General features: G+C 39.0%; 1 protein-coding gene across 2 annotated transcripts in view; it reads left to right on the forward strand.

Moving 5' to 3' along the window:
- FRS2 (fibroblast growth factor receptor substrate 2) overlaps nucleotides 1-13896 on the forward strand; it is a 52922-nt gene that overhangs the window by 545 nt on the left and 38481 nt on the right. The window contains exon 1 of one of the 2 annotated variants that reach the window (XM_027679684.1): nucleotides 18-137. The exons of the other annotated variant lie outside the window; for it this stretch is intronic. The gene's annotated coding sequence lies outside the window, so the exon portion shown is untranslated. Of the gene's footprint in view, nucleotides 1-17; nucleotides 138-13896 lie in introns of those variants that run through there. 2 annotated transcript variants of the gene reach the window in all.

The following is a 13896-nucleotide window of genomic DNA, read 5'->3' on the forward strand; positions in this document are numbered from 1 at the left end:
GGCAGGGTCCGGCCCAGAGCGCGGCCCTGTCGCTGCCGCGCTCGGAGGCGCAGCCGTGCCCCGACCCGACACGGGGCCGCCGTCTCGCCCGTCACAGGCGGCCCGGCCCGGCGGCCAGCGCGGGGCTTATGGCCAAGGTGGGTGCTGGTCCTTGCCTCCTCCCCCGGCTCCTTCCCGCGGGGTGCCCGGCCGGCTCCGCTGGGAGGGGGCGGCAGCGGAGCCTCCCGGGCCCAGGAGCAGCCCCTTGTCTCGCCTCCTCCCGTGGGAGCCAGGGCTGGGATGTGCCCTGCGGTAGGACCTGCTCCTCCTGCCCCGTAGGTCCGGGTGCGGGACCTGTGTGGCGGCGGGGCCCCCACGGGCACGGGGAGCTGCGGCCGGGGGTTGTTTGTGGGCGGGGAAGGCCGAGGGGCGGAGGGGGGATCGCCGCCTTGCTCTGGGGCTGGCGCGGGAGCGGCGGTGGACGAGCGGAGTGTGAGTTTAAAAACAAAAGAGGAGGCGATAAAGTTGTCCCGGCGGTGGCTGTGCCGGAGGCAGGTCTGGCGCGGGGAGCGGTCCCGGCTGCCTGACCTGCCGCCTCCTCGGCGTGTCTGACGGTCGAGTCTCATCCCGTGTGACCTGTCAAGCGCTCGCACCTTCCCCGAGGTCAGCTGCGTCTGTCACATGCCTCCCGAGACAACCGCGTTTTTCCAAATCGCCGAGCAAGCCCAGGGGCTTTAGAGGTGCAAGCCTTGAGACTCATTGAGAGCTCTGGCGGGTCAGTGGGTTGGGACCAGCAGACAGTCTACCAGGGGAAGGGGGTCCTCCAGGCTCTTCAAAGTGGTGCTGTGTGTATGAATGAAAGTTATACCTAGCTCACTGCCTCGTCATTTTAAACTTCCCTTCCTGACATATCCCTAGACGTGAATGCACCAAGGATAGATCTGAAGAGTCGCAGAGGTGTCTCAGTACTTGTTTGACTCGATTCTCCATCTAAATTTAATTTTTTCTTTAACAAAAGCATGTCTTCTTATCTTCCTGGTCACTGCATCTTGTTCAAAGTTAATGCATAAGATGTGATAATCATCATTAGAAATCACTAGGAGTGTTGTTGGACTGTGAGTTGAAATTAATACTATTTTTACAATGAATACACACTGTAGAAATCAAGGTTGATTTTAAAATCTTGCCAACTGTGTTTTGATAGTAATAATATTTTTAACAAGTGTTTAAGTTGTGATGTTTTTGTATAGTCTTTGATTGTTTTTTTTAACTTAAAACCCTAGTGACAAAGCAAGATTTAGTGTAATGAGCAAAAAAGTTCTCTGAATAAGTATTTTTTATCTTTCTTTTAGTGGTGTTAATGTTAGCAGTAACTGCGTATCATGAATCTGTCATTAAATCTGTTCTGCTAGTTCTGCAATATATTTATATTTAGGGTAATGAAAAACTACTTTTTAAACATTTATTGCTCTGTTAAAAATGGCTTGGTGTTAAGATATACGGGTTCAGATCCAATAAGCATCCTGTTATCTTGTTAAAGTCAGCAGACCTGCCAGGGAAATTCATTGTCTGTTTTCCTTGGTTAGCAAGTGCATTTGAACAGCACACCCATCTATACCTGCTTGAAAAGAAACTTGTAGCAGTATAAATCACCAGATCAGGCCCAAAAACTGCTGACTCCATTCCAAAGGGAAAGAAATTAAGAATTTTATTCCTTGACTGAGATTCCCTATTTACTTCTGTGTCAAGAATGCTTTGGAAATGTTTGTTGAAACAATACACCAGCAGTTGTATGAATATCTGGTTCAAGGTGTTTCCAGGGTTTTACTCACTTTCCAGTTCAGTGTGTTGTCTCAAATGTTGGTGGTGAATTGTAGTCAAGATAAATTGTTCTCACTTCTGTGTAATTTTTACAGGCAGAGTGCTTTGGAACACTTTTTCATCCTACAAGAAATTTCTGTTGAAGAGAAGACCAGTTGTCTTAAATTGCTGCAATGGGCAAGTGGTAGTTTGTGGAAGAATCTAGCTTTGTGAGGAAAAAAAATGTTTCATAAACTGGAAAAATATAAGACATGGTACTTGGGAAGACTGGTTTGCAGATACATGCATCTGATTCTGCACTTCAGTTCTTGAACTGTAATGTTGATATGCCTTATCTTTTGAATTGATATAATTGTTTCTTTTCTTTGTCAACTGGATGAACATAAACAGATATATTTACTTCCTATGGAAGCAGTTATCTGCTAAATCTAATGATCCAGTAATAAATTCTATTATTAGGAAGTTAGCAAGATTATTGCTAACAGTCTGTACTCCTGCTTATGATAATTCACTGTTAAAAAGTTAGCTTGAAAGTAGCTACATCCGTATTTGTTAGGTGTCTGAATGCATTGAAATTAATTTTGTTCACTTCTGTGACCACTGGGACTTGTAGTTTAAGCAAAACAACTTCTTGAATAATGGATGAAATTCACTCCTGAGTAGAGCGGTTTGTAAGATCACTTTAATCACCAGAACGATTGTTTAAATTCGTTGTAAATACTAAAATATTGTTAAGTTTATATTTAACATGGCTGCAGTGGTTTTATTTCGTATGTGTTGTTCCTGTGCAAATATCTGAGGTGATTTAATCAGTGATGTTTAAAAGAATATCTGGTCAAACTATCATTAAGTTAGAATAAGTAATGTTCTGTCTTTGTTTTATTAAACATGAAGGGTGAAATTAGTTAATGTAGTGAACTGGCCTCTCTTCCTGCAGCTTGTGTCCAAGTAGACTGTGGCCGCCTAAGTTTCTGAAAAAATTGGAATAATCTTAGGAACAAATTGATTAAAATAATCATGTTCAGATGTGCAGGCAAGTCTAGATTTTAAATGTGGCAGTGTATGAGTGCGTTTCCACAGCATCACAAGCTGATCAAAATTGTACCTCCTGCATTCCCAGCCTCTTTCCTTCTTTTCCTTCTTTGTGCCAGTAAGGATTGCACTGGGATCTGGTTCAGGCTGAACTACTTGAAAATGAGCAACTTTTTTTTTTTTCATGGTAGAATTAGTTTTTAGTTGACTCAGCACCCTGAACCGACTCAGCCTGCACTTGCATACCTGTCAGTGGCTATGTGAGTGAAGAGGTGGTATCCCAGAGAGGAAGGGAACAGTGGTACTTCATAGGCCTGCATCTGTCAGGATGATGGTGCAGGACTCCAGCCTGCGACTTGCTCATGCTTTGCATCAGTGTACAGCTGGTGTAGACCAGCTCCACCATTGAAAAACATGGTCCTGTTTGCTTCCACCCCACTCTGCTGCTTCCTCCTTTGTGCAGGCAAATACTTGTATGGTTATGTGGTGAGCCGGGCTGAGGATTGAACTAACCTGGGGGGGAGGGGCAGGGGCAGGGAGGGGAGGGTTTGGTTTGAGCTGGATCAGTTTGCTGCACAAACATTTGTGCTGGCTCAAAGATGGGGGTGGAAGCAAACAGTAAGGGGAGAAGGGTGTGTCTGTTTCTTTTGGTGACAGTGACACATTATGCCAGTTTAAAGTATATTTGATACTGGCCTAAATCTGTAAGATTAAGCTGGTACTGCATTGAGAGTTTGAAGACATTGTTTGGTTATGGTTCATGGGCATATTTTACATCTAAGACCCCTTAAACCACAGTCTAATTTCAGTATGTACTTTGAAGGGATTTTGAGGGAAGAGTCTGACCTTTTGTATGGTAAGTAATTTTTAAAAATATTTCAATTTGGTACCTGTTGTTTCATTTAGAGGTACTTAATGGGAAAATATGCTGCTGTTTATAACTGCTGTTCATCCATCAAATTACTGCAACAAATTTGTTCAGCATGTATATTGAGTTCTTAAGTTTAAAAGACTTAAATAAGAAAAGATAGTGATCAGAGTGTCCACTAAGAAAACTGCAAGATATTTTGCAGTAATGAGTAGATAACTCATGGCTAGGCTTCGCGAACGAAGATTTGGGAAGGGCTCTACCCACATTTGTTGCAAGCGCATTGGTGGCTAAAAAGGCCTATGAGTAGATAAACAAACTGAACAAATCTACAAAAATTGTGAGGCTGCCCTAAGACGTACGTTATAACTTCAGACAGTTTCTTGGGAGACAGTCTGTGAATTCTTAAGTAACTGAAATGGTTAGTGGTTTTCAAAATCTGTCTTAAGGCTTTCAGCCTATCACTGAAGTTGTACTTAATGTTTCAAGATATGGATAGGCATTGATTTTTATCTTCCCCCCCCAAATATCTGTGAAAATTGTAGATACTGTATCCCTCAGCCATTTGTCTCTGCTTCTCTGCCGTAGATTACGATGGTAAATGACCCTTTCAAGAGAAGCTGTATGCCGTGTTATGTGCTTTAGGCATAATCAGCAGTTAAATGGACAGTATTAGCTCAACCTGCCTTCAGTGGTCAGTTACCTTGATTAATTTTTCCCAAAGGCAATTAGTGTGCTCTTACATGATTCACTCTGTTTCAAGTCTGAATGGGCGGTAGTTTCTCTTTGCTGGGTGGTGGTGAGTAACTCTGGGCAGTAGCTACTGCTGGAAGCGATGACCTATCTGCAGCCTTTAAGTGATGTTTTCTGTAACAAGTGTAATGGGTTTTATTTTTGTCTGCTGCTGAATAAGATAGTTTTTTAACAAAGGTATTTGAGGAGCTGTTGGCTGAAAAATGCTGCCCAGAGATGTGTAATTTAACACAGTGCATGCAGGTAATATCTTGGTTGTATATAAGCTGTAGAACAGCAGTCCTAATAGACTTTCAGTTTTACGCTCTTAAGCATCATCTTTCCTTGTTGGCCCTTCTGTGTAATCAGTGTTAGATGTGAAGATTCTTTTTGAACTTGAACTGTTAATAAACAGGTGTGTGGTGCTTTCTCATATAAATATGTATGCATATAAATTTGTGTGTCTGTATCATGTATTCTCCAAGTATGGTATATTTTTCAAAGCTTCCTCTTCACTGCATCTGGCAGGGTGGCAACAATCATGACAGCCAATTTAGTTCACTCTTTATTGAGGTCCATCTTCCTTCAGCCATGTGATTCTCCAGAATTTCAGTTTTCCCCTCAAGCTTCAAATGACAACAGGAATTATTATCCCTTGGCTTAAAAAAAAGAGCTAGTAACTTATTTCTGATGTTTATACAATAAAAAATCATGATTATTGTGTGTTTGGGACTGACTATATACATTCTTTTCTAATTAGTGGAAATGGCATTGTGACTACTGACTGTTTCCTTCTCATGTCTTAGAGTACTTAGATTTCATGTCTTATTTGTTCTTTCTCTAAAATGCTTCCACATCGATATGTGGGGTAGTGAGATGAGAAGCGCCTTGTTGCATGAGTGACACATAATCTGTCACTGACTTCTCAGATGCTCCAGGGTAATCCCTAATTTTTTGCCTGAATCTCAGTCAACAAAGTAATACTAGTATCTGTGTTAGGCAGTATGTTCCTCTGAATTATTGCAAGTGTAAGATTGTTTTGTTGCCTGTCATTGATAATACCTGCCTGTGATGGATGGCCACCTTTATTTACTTCAGCTTCCAGGGTCAGCCACAGTTACTAGACCTGCCACTTCTTCTCACTGAACTGTGGTGGGGGTTTTTTGTTTTGTTTTTGTTGTTGTTGTTATTTATTTATTTATTTATTTTTGTTTTGTTTTTATTTAAAAATTCAGGTTCAGTTTTGGATGGTAGAAACACCTCTGTGTTGGTACATTTTTGAACCAGGATTTAGAAAAAAACCCCCAAATGTAGGTTTTAGAATTATCCATTTTCTTTTCCTTTATTTATGATAAACGTGCATCTTATGGCAAAGGCACTCAAGTATATCTTGCTATTCAGCTTTTTCTTGTACTATGTCTGTTACTTTACTGTTGAGGAAAATGTGTATGAAGTATCTATGCTTGTAGCAAAAGCTGTGAACTACAGGGCAGTTGGTGTATCTGAGATAGTGATAGTTTTCCTGTACTGTATGCCCAACTCAGGAGAGATTCGGGCACCTCTGTTTTTAGTCTGAACTGACTTCTTTTCCTTCATAGTGATTTTGGTCCTGGCAGGATTGAGATGCTACTGCTGTCATTCCCACAGTGGTGACAGTTACTGTAACCCCCTGATCTGTTACTGTGTGCTACTGACTCAAAGGTGAAAAGTTGCTTTAATGTACTGCCTTTTCAAGGGTAAAATAAGCTCTCTATCCTATATGCCAGTACCCGGATTCCTGTGTTTCTAGTGTAAGATACAGGCCTTGGATCTCTCACGGGAGCTGCAGTTAAAACTAATGTGGTGATATTTTCACTGTTTTCCTGTCGCTGCTGCCAAAGAAGTTAAACTGCAAAATAGTTCTTATCTGCGCCAGTTGCTCACCTTGACACAAATGAAACATCTGTCTTTCAAGAAGATTTCTTAAACACTTTGCACAGGGATGTTGTCTTCTTGTGCCTTAGTATGACACTTGGCACGATATGCAGGTAGGGGCATTCCATTCTTACCATAATTTAGTTGGTAAATGTGATTGTAGTGGTTGTTTAGAATCATAAAATATCATGAGTTGGAAGGAGCTCATTCTGTGAACATTGGAGGGATACTCATCAGCACAATTCTAGATGTATTTCTGAGATTTAACGTCTTTGTTTCATTACTTGCAAGATGTTTAACAGGGTATAGAGTTGACTGGTTTTGCCATGTCGTAGGATGCTGTGACATCTTTTTTCCCAAATAGAGATGTTGAAGCAGTTGCTTTAAAGGGGAAGCTCCCACTATTTTTTTTTGTCCTCCAGAAAGGCAAACTTTAGTTCATATATGAACTTGAAGTGAAAAACGAATGATCTAGTGCTGGTGTTTGATCTTGGTAGCAGTGTATCTTATGTTGTGCTTCTCTGAACTGACAGCAGTAGCTTTTTGCTTAGCAGCACAGCAAAGCAAAACAGTTGACTGTGCAGCAGTTATCCTTCAGACATGGCTAAATTTTTCAGTCTATTTATGAGTATCAACAAACACTTTGTGCATACTTTTGCCATGCGTTGAATGCTTCTATTTTCCTTTAATTTAGCTTAAAACTAGTAATGGAATTCCTGAGGTTTTAAGAGGAATAGCTCTTGGCAAGCCTAGGGTTTTGAAACCAAAGGCAAATTAAGATACCAAGCAAACACAGGGAGGGCTGCTTCTTCTTGGAAGTATGTTAAGATTCTTCTGACGTATAAGCATTTGTTGTAGTTTGGGTTTTTTGTTTATTTTTCTCTTTTAATCTCTTTGAATTACTCCTTTAAAGCACAGTTGTTGTTTTTCTTTTAAAAAAATCTTACTGTAACACGATGTCACTTAACAAGTTTAGCCTTTTCAGGCAACCATTACAAGTAGAGGGTGTAATGCTACTTTCTTTCTAGCTGTCTGTATTTTTTGGTAACTCGAACACTGATTGAAGCATGTAATTAGAACACAAATTTTAGTTTAAATAAAATAAGCTCTTGCTTTTAAATCACAACAATAACTGTAATTTAAAGTAGCTGTTACTGTGCATCTGTTCAGGTGGTACAATAATACAATTAAAAATTATTTAGATTTTCAAAGTGTAGTTGGGCTTTTTGTAAAACATATAGCTAAGCTGCTTTAGTTTTGTGGGAATAAGAAGACATGATGTAGGGAAACTTGCCTGGCTGTCACAAACTTGACCTCTTCTGCCTTTATGGTACTGCTTGCTGCACTAATCCCAAGGGGTGCAGCATTCATAGGAATCTTGCATGCTATCTCCTTTATTTATGTTACTGCATTTCTTTCTCGAGTTTTATGGCCCTTTGTGTGCCTTCATTTAGCCCTCCATTTCCTTGCAGTGTTTCTTATTAATATAATAATTTTGAATGTTTCAGAGCTCATTATCTTCCTTCTCAAACTTAACTCATTTACTTGCCATTTGGGATCCTGCTGATAGTGGTATAATCTCACCCAGGAAGAGCAGTTATTTTTGGGAGTAGCCCTCTCTTTTCCTCTTCTCCTTGAGTCCATAGTCATGTTTTATTCATGTGCTCCTTCTTCCTTGTCCAAACAACATTTTCAAGACCACATTTTCTTCTTCTGTCTTTGCAAATGAAGTTTCTGTATCTGTCACCTGGAGTACTACAAGTACCTTCTCCCTCTTCTCCTGATATTCTTATCTCTGCAATCTGTTCAAAACAGAACTGGTACAACGTTTCACTACTCTGAGTGCTAGTTTCCTCATCAAGCTAAAGCTAGCTTATTGTCTTTGAATTCAAAGACCCACATTGGATATTTCTGCATCATAGTCTTCTTTTTCCTTGCTACTTTTGATGCTCAAATCAGGCTTTATTTCTCCCTCCCCCCCTGCCTTTACTTATGTTTCATGTCATATCCTTCACTTTGATTTACAAAACTTTTGAGAATAACTGTATGTCACATGTGTTAATACTACTACAAGAGAAAATGATTGCACCTCTAACTTCTCTTCTTGGGTATTAGAGTATCCTGTTGTCTCTTTGCTTATACAGATGAATTACATTTTTATCTACCCAAGCTGACAGGAATGCTTGTTACTTTTGCATCTTTTCTTATAGATACCTGTGAAATGTATGTTGCTGTATATCTTTGAAATCTGATTCACTTGTCTGGTGACTGTACATTGTAAAGAGCACCAGTACCGTGCTTTAAAGTCTATTGTGTGATTACCCTGTCAGATTTTGTGGATTTTTATTATCCTATGTGATTTCAGTTAGTAAATATTTTTTTCTGCACTTGGCAGGTTTCTTTGGTGAGGCAAATAAGATGCAATCTGAAACTTTTATTGAAATTATATAAAAATTGAATTTAAACTGGCAGTCAAAGTAAGTGCCATGTCCTATGCTTGACTTGTTGCAGAAATAAGCTAATATTAACAGAGGTAATATTTTTTCTCAATAAGGGAAGCCAGGTGACTCAAATAATTCTCTCAAATAAACTTTGGGTCACAAGGTTTTTGTGGCTTGTGTTTTGGATTTTGTTTGTGATTTTTGGGGAGTTTTATTTTGGAGAAAGTTAAACTTTTGTGGCTCCTTATTATTTGAATGTTTTTGGCTGGTAATACAGTGAAAAAGTAAACCAGAAATAATTGCTAAAATAAGAAGTTTTAACATATAGCTTGCTGTACCTGTCTTGGAAATGTTTAGGATAGTATAGTTAACTCATTGTGAATCTCTCCTTCATCATGGTAGCTGCCTTGTGCTTCCTTCTCTTAAAATCTACTGAGTAGACTTTCATACCTTGAAATTGAGAATGCAGCGTATGTGTTACTCATCAGTCTGTATTGCCATAAATGTAAAAGGAGTAGGGCAGTGGTAGTTAGTGTTAGCTCTCTCAAGTGTACCCATGTTAATGCTAAAGGAAGCTGGATGTCTATGTAGTATCTGTCTGCCTGCCTATACAGTATCTGTGCAGCTAGACTGGAGATAGTCTTAAATTCTTAAATAATTGCCCTCTACTTTCAGGTTCCTAAAAGCATTTACTTGACAAATGTTTGGATGCTCTGTGTGAATGTGAATGCCTGCTTTCTTATTTTTCTGATAGCTGTCTTCTTTCTTCATTTGCTGTACAAGTTTTAGGTGATGGTATTCAGTTCATGAGAGAGCTTCCTCTTCATTTGCAGTTTTGCTAGGAAGGATACCATTATGGTAATCTTTTTTATTAAAAGGCATTTAGTTCAGACTTTTTAGATCTGAAACAGTAATGAACGAGCTAATATTAAATACAGTATGATCCAATAAATTGTTTTCTAAACTTGAACTTTGTGGTATTTGTTTAGTATTATTATAACAACGGTGTTGTGCCTATATTTAGAGAAATCCTGAGTGATTCATACCAGTTGATCAGTCCTGCAACTCCAGAGAGTGCTCCATTCCTAAAAATTGCTGGACTAGAAAAGAATGTATACAGGAATGGAAAAAGGGAAGGTGCTACACAGGCCTCAGACAAACTGTTTTATTTTTTTGTATTTTCTTCCCTCCTCCTTTTTTTTGGTAGAGGGGTAGGTGGGTAAACCTTTCTTATACAGTGCTTACATCCTCACTCCCTAAGTTCCAGAACTGCTTCTGATAACAGAGGTGGGCAGAGCATTTCCATGTTGTCCTGTGGCTCTTTAGTTCTAGAGGAATGTGTGTTTTGTCTCAGAAGTACAACATATACCAGAAACTTAGATAAGCTTCTAGTTTCTGTAGGACTCTTTGGGTTTAAGTGTACATTATGACTGTTATTTTAAGATACTTCTGACCACTTAGGGTCTTGAAATATTTCTACGAGTAAAGGGCAACAAAGTTCCCTTCAAAATCTAAAGTTCAAGTTATTTGTCTTGGATTTTCTCTGCCTACAGTGTTATGTGGATCATCTGACCTTCACAAATGTGTTTTCTTTTACTATGACTTCAGTCCATAAGTGCAAATAGATTTGTTTAATGAATCTTTCTTTCTGCCTTGGAGTTCTTTATTCTGAACTAGTCCCATAGAGCACAACTTCATGTATGTCTGCTAAATTTCAATTTACTTTTCTTGAAGAGTTTGTATTTCTTATGTTAGCTGTAATATAGAATTTTATTTGTTAAATGGATGTAAATAATTGTAAATGGTATTGTTTTAAAACAGTTTCCTATCAAAGTAAAAACTTTTTTAACATTGTCAGTAGTCTGAAATTAAAACTGCCTTTCTGAATGTTTGATTATGCCAGTACTATATCAGTTTAGCATTTTTCTATGAATTCTTCACGTTAAAATTCTTCATGTTAAAATAAATCTATAATGCTTATTTATACTTAAACCTGTCCTCTAACCTGTTTCCCCCTTCCCAAGGACATAAGCATCTCTGATTTATGCTGGGGCTCAGCCTAAGGCAAGCTGTGAGTGTTTGTGTCAAGGCTGAAATATTTAAGTGTTATGGTTCACAGGTACAAGCGTGTAAAAAATCATTTGGCAAGGAGTTTTATGTTCACATCTCACCTCTGATAGCTTCCTATACTTTTATCTATTGGTAAGTAAATTGCAGCACAGTTTTGAGCAGCTCTTTATTTATTTAGATCCTGATTCATGTAAGATATTGCTTAGTGTTTTGGCTTCTCATTGAACTAGAGGTGACCAAATTTAGTGACACATGTGGGAAGAATAAGGTTCAACTTAAGCATACGCTGGTCAGTTTGGAATTTACTGATTAGAAGCTCTCCTTAGGAAGGATGATTTCTTTGTAGTTTGGAGTAGGAAGATGTTTGGAGTAGGAAGATACCTGAAGAGAAGGAAACTGGTTCAGCTGAGGCGTTGAGGACAGACTGAAGTACCTAATGATAACTAGTGTATTCTGTTGACTACTGTGGGATACTTTATGCTAATAAGTAGAGTGATATTAATCAGTTGTTGTGTGATATGTCAAACTGCTCTTGCACTGGTTATAAACTGGTTGCAGTTGTACTATTTGATTGACGCTAGTGCTGACTTCTGGGACCCCTGGTGGCCTAGTGGTTAGGATGCGGCACTCTCACCGCTGCGACCCAGATTCGATTTCCGGTTCCCCGGGCAGATGGAGCTCGTTAGCCCTGTGAGGCCATTCATCTATGAGAAGGTCACTCTAAACAAACCTACGTCCTGAGGACCTCACTGCCATTTTCCAAGCTCGCTTGGCCCCGGCAGATGAACCTTAGGATTAAAGGGTGGGCTCAGTTCAGCGCAAGCTGTGTCTCACCTAAAAAATCCATTGCGCAGGCTTGAAAGGTAAAAGACCTTTCCCAAAATCTTCGTTCGCGAAGACTGGCCATTATTATTAGTGCTGATTTCTAAAGTGAGCTGTGCATTAAGGAGGGTGTACTGGATTCTTATCAAGTGTCCTATCATACATGTATTAATGAGGCTTTAAAGGAGTTAGACTTTAAATTTGCTTTCTGTCAAATATTATTTCTCAAGTGTGTTATACCAGGGAAATGTAGCTTCAGAAAACTGTCTATATTCTTGACTTCAAACAAGGAAATATCAAAGAAGAATGCCTGTGATGATGGAATAATAAAGTCTAGCAGTGGTGAACAGTGAAGTGTTTTACGTAGTACTTTGAATAGTACATATTGTGGGCTGACTGTGATTTGTGAGAGATCTTGGTTTGCATTCATTTTGAAGAATTTCTATGAATTAATTCCAATATCAAACACAATTTCAGTTAAGTCACATCACTGATTACCTTTCAGTATGAATGGACTGTTTTGAGGTGGGGAGTTGTAGGACATTTTGTTACTACATAGGAGCATGTAAAACTAGAAAGAATAAGGGGGTGTTGTCTTTGAAATACAAGTCTAGGGTTGCGAATAAAATGCAACTAAAGTTGTTACCAAGAATTGTAACCAAAATGTTTGATGTTAAATTTTGTATGTTAAAAGCTATTTGCTGAGTTACTGATAGGCTAATCCTATTAACAAACTTTATTTAAACTTTCTTTGGGCTTCAAATCTGTGTTTGTGAATATATTGCTTTTATGCTACTGGTGACAGTAAAACCACTGTTAAATGGAAATTCGGTAAAAATCTCAGAAATCTAGAAACTGAGTTTCCTTTGTGCTGTGCCCATCACACTTTCTTTCCAAACCAGGATATGGAGAAGAAGAAAATGCCTTTTTTTTTTTTTTCCCTGTTACATAATGTGTAATTTAGGACTAGGGACTTTTGTTTAAAAAAAATAATTTTCTATAGAAACACATTATTACCAAGACTTGAATTTTTGTGCTGGTGCAGATGCACAGTGAGTAGATCATTCCTACCTCCTCTAAATGTATTTTTAATTTGTTTGAACGATGCAGTTCTGCCCAGCTGCTGTACATTTGGGTGAATTGTTAAAAGTTAAACTGGATGTCAGTAGGTTTGGGTATTTTTAAGTCAAAAATAGTGATTGGGGCACTTTTTTCTACAGTTCATTTTGCGCGATTGTGCGCATGCGTGATTAAACTATTTGTAAATGAGTTTAGAGTATGCCTTATGATATTTTTTGTTTCTTTGCTTTAAGAGACCATGATGTGAACTGCAGCAATTTAGCAGCTAATTCTTAAGTGGTTCAGTGTTTGTCTCCTGAATAAGGTCGGGATTTTGTTGGGAAGCTGGCACTTAGTGAGGACAGTGAATTTATCGGCTGACTTCTTGGTTGCTACTTCCCAGAACTTCATTTTATTTCCACGAAACCTGTAAATGCTTCGCTATGAAGCATGTGCATTCATAGGCAGACATTAGACCTGTGCCTAATGTAATTAATTGTATCAGTGGGTTTTATTGTGCCCTACATTTTTCATACATTTTGAGCATGATTTATACCTCCGTTTTAATACTTTTTTCTTTTTAACCAATGAAGCTACTAGATGTGCTTCAGCTAGGGTTATATTTCAGTTTTGATGGCATAAGTCTATAGTAGTGACTTGGCAGAGATTTTAAACACTTTGCAAATGTAATTAAACTTCTGAAAAGTGTCCACTGTAGAAGATTCTTTAGGGAAACTCTCAAATGAGAGTACAGTACCACATAAGTAGCAGACTGAGTTGATCCTGTGATTTCCTAGGCTATCTGATGGCCATCAAGGAAGCCTAGATGTGCTAGAGATGAAAGAACTCAGCTCCTGCTTCAGTACACAGTAAGCTACAAAAATGGCTAAAATTAACATACCCATACAAATTTGTTTTATCCGGTTTGGCCATAGCTCGGTGAATATAATAGACAAAAATGTATTTCCTTGGCAGCCAAGAATTAATGCAATTTAGATTGAAAAATGTAAAAATTATACCACTGGGGATAAGTGATTCACGTTGCTGCTGCTGTGTGGGGCTGTTAGAATGGGCAAAGTTAACATGCTCATGATCCTGTTTGAAGTAGGCTGGTGTGATAGGGCTGCCTGCAGAAGTTGCTGTCTCCACTGCAATAGA

The sequence above is a fragment of the Neopelma chrysocephalum genome, unplaced genomic scaffold (genome assembly GCF_003984885.1).
Source record: "Neopelma chrysocephalum unplaced genomic scaffold, ASM398488v2 Primary Assembly neopelma1_59, whole genome shotgun sequence".
Taxonomy (NCBI): Eukaryota; Metazoa; Chordata; class Aves; order Passeriformes; family Pipridae; genus Neopelma; species Neopelma chrysocephalum.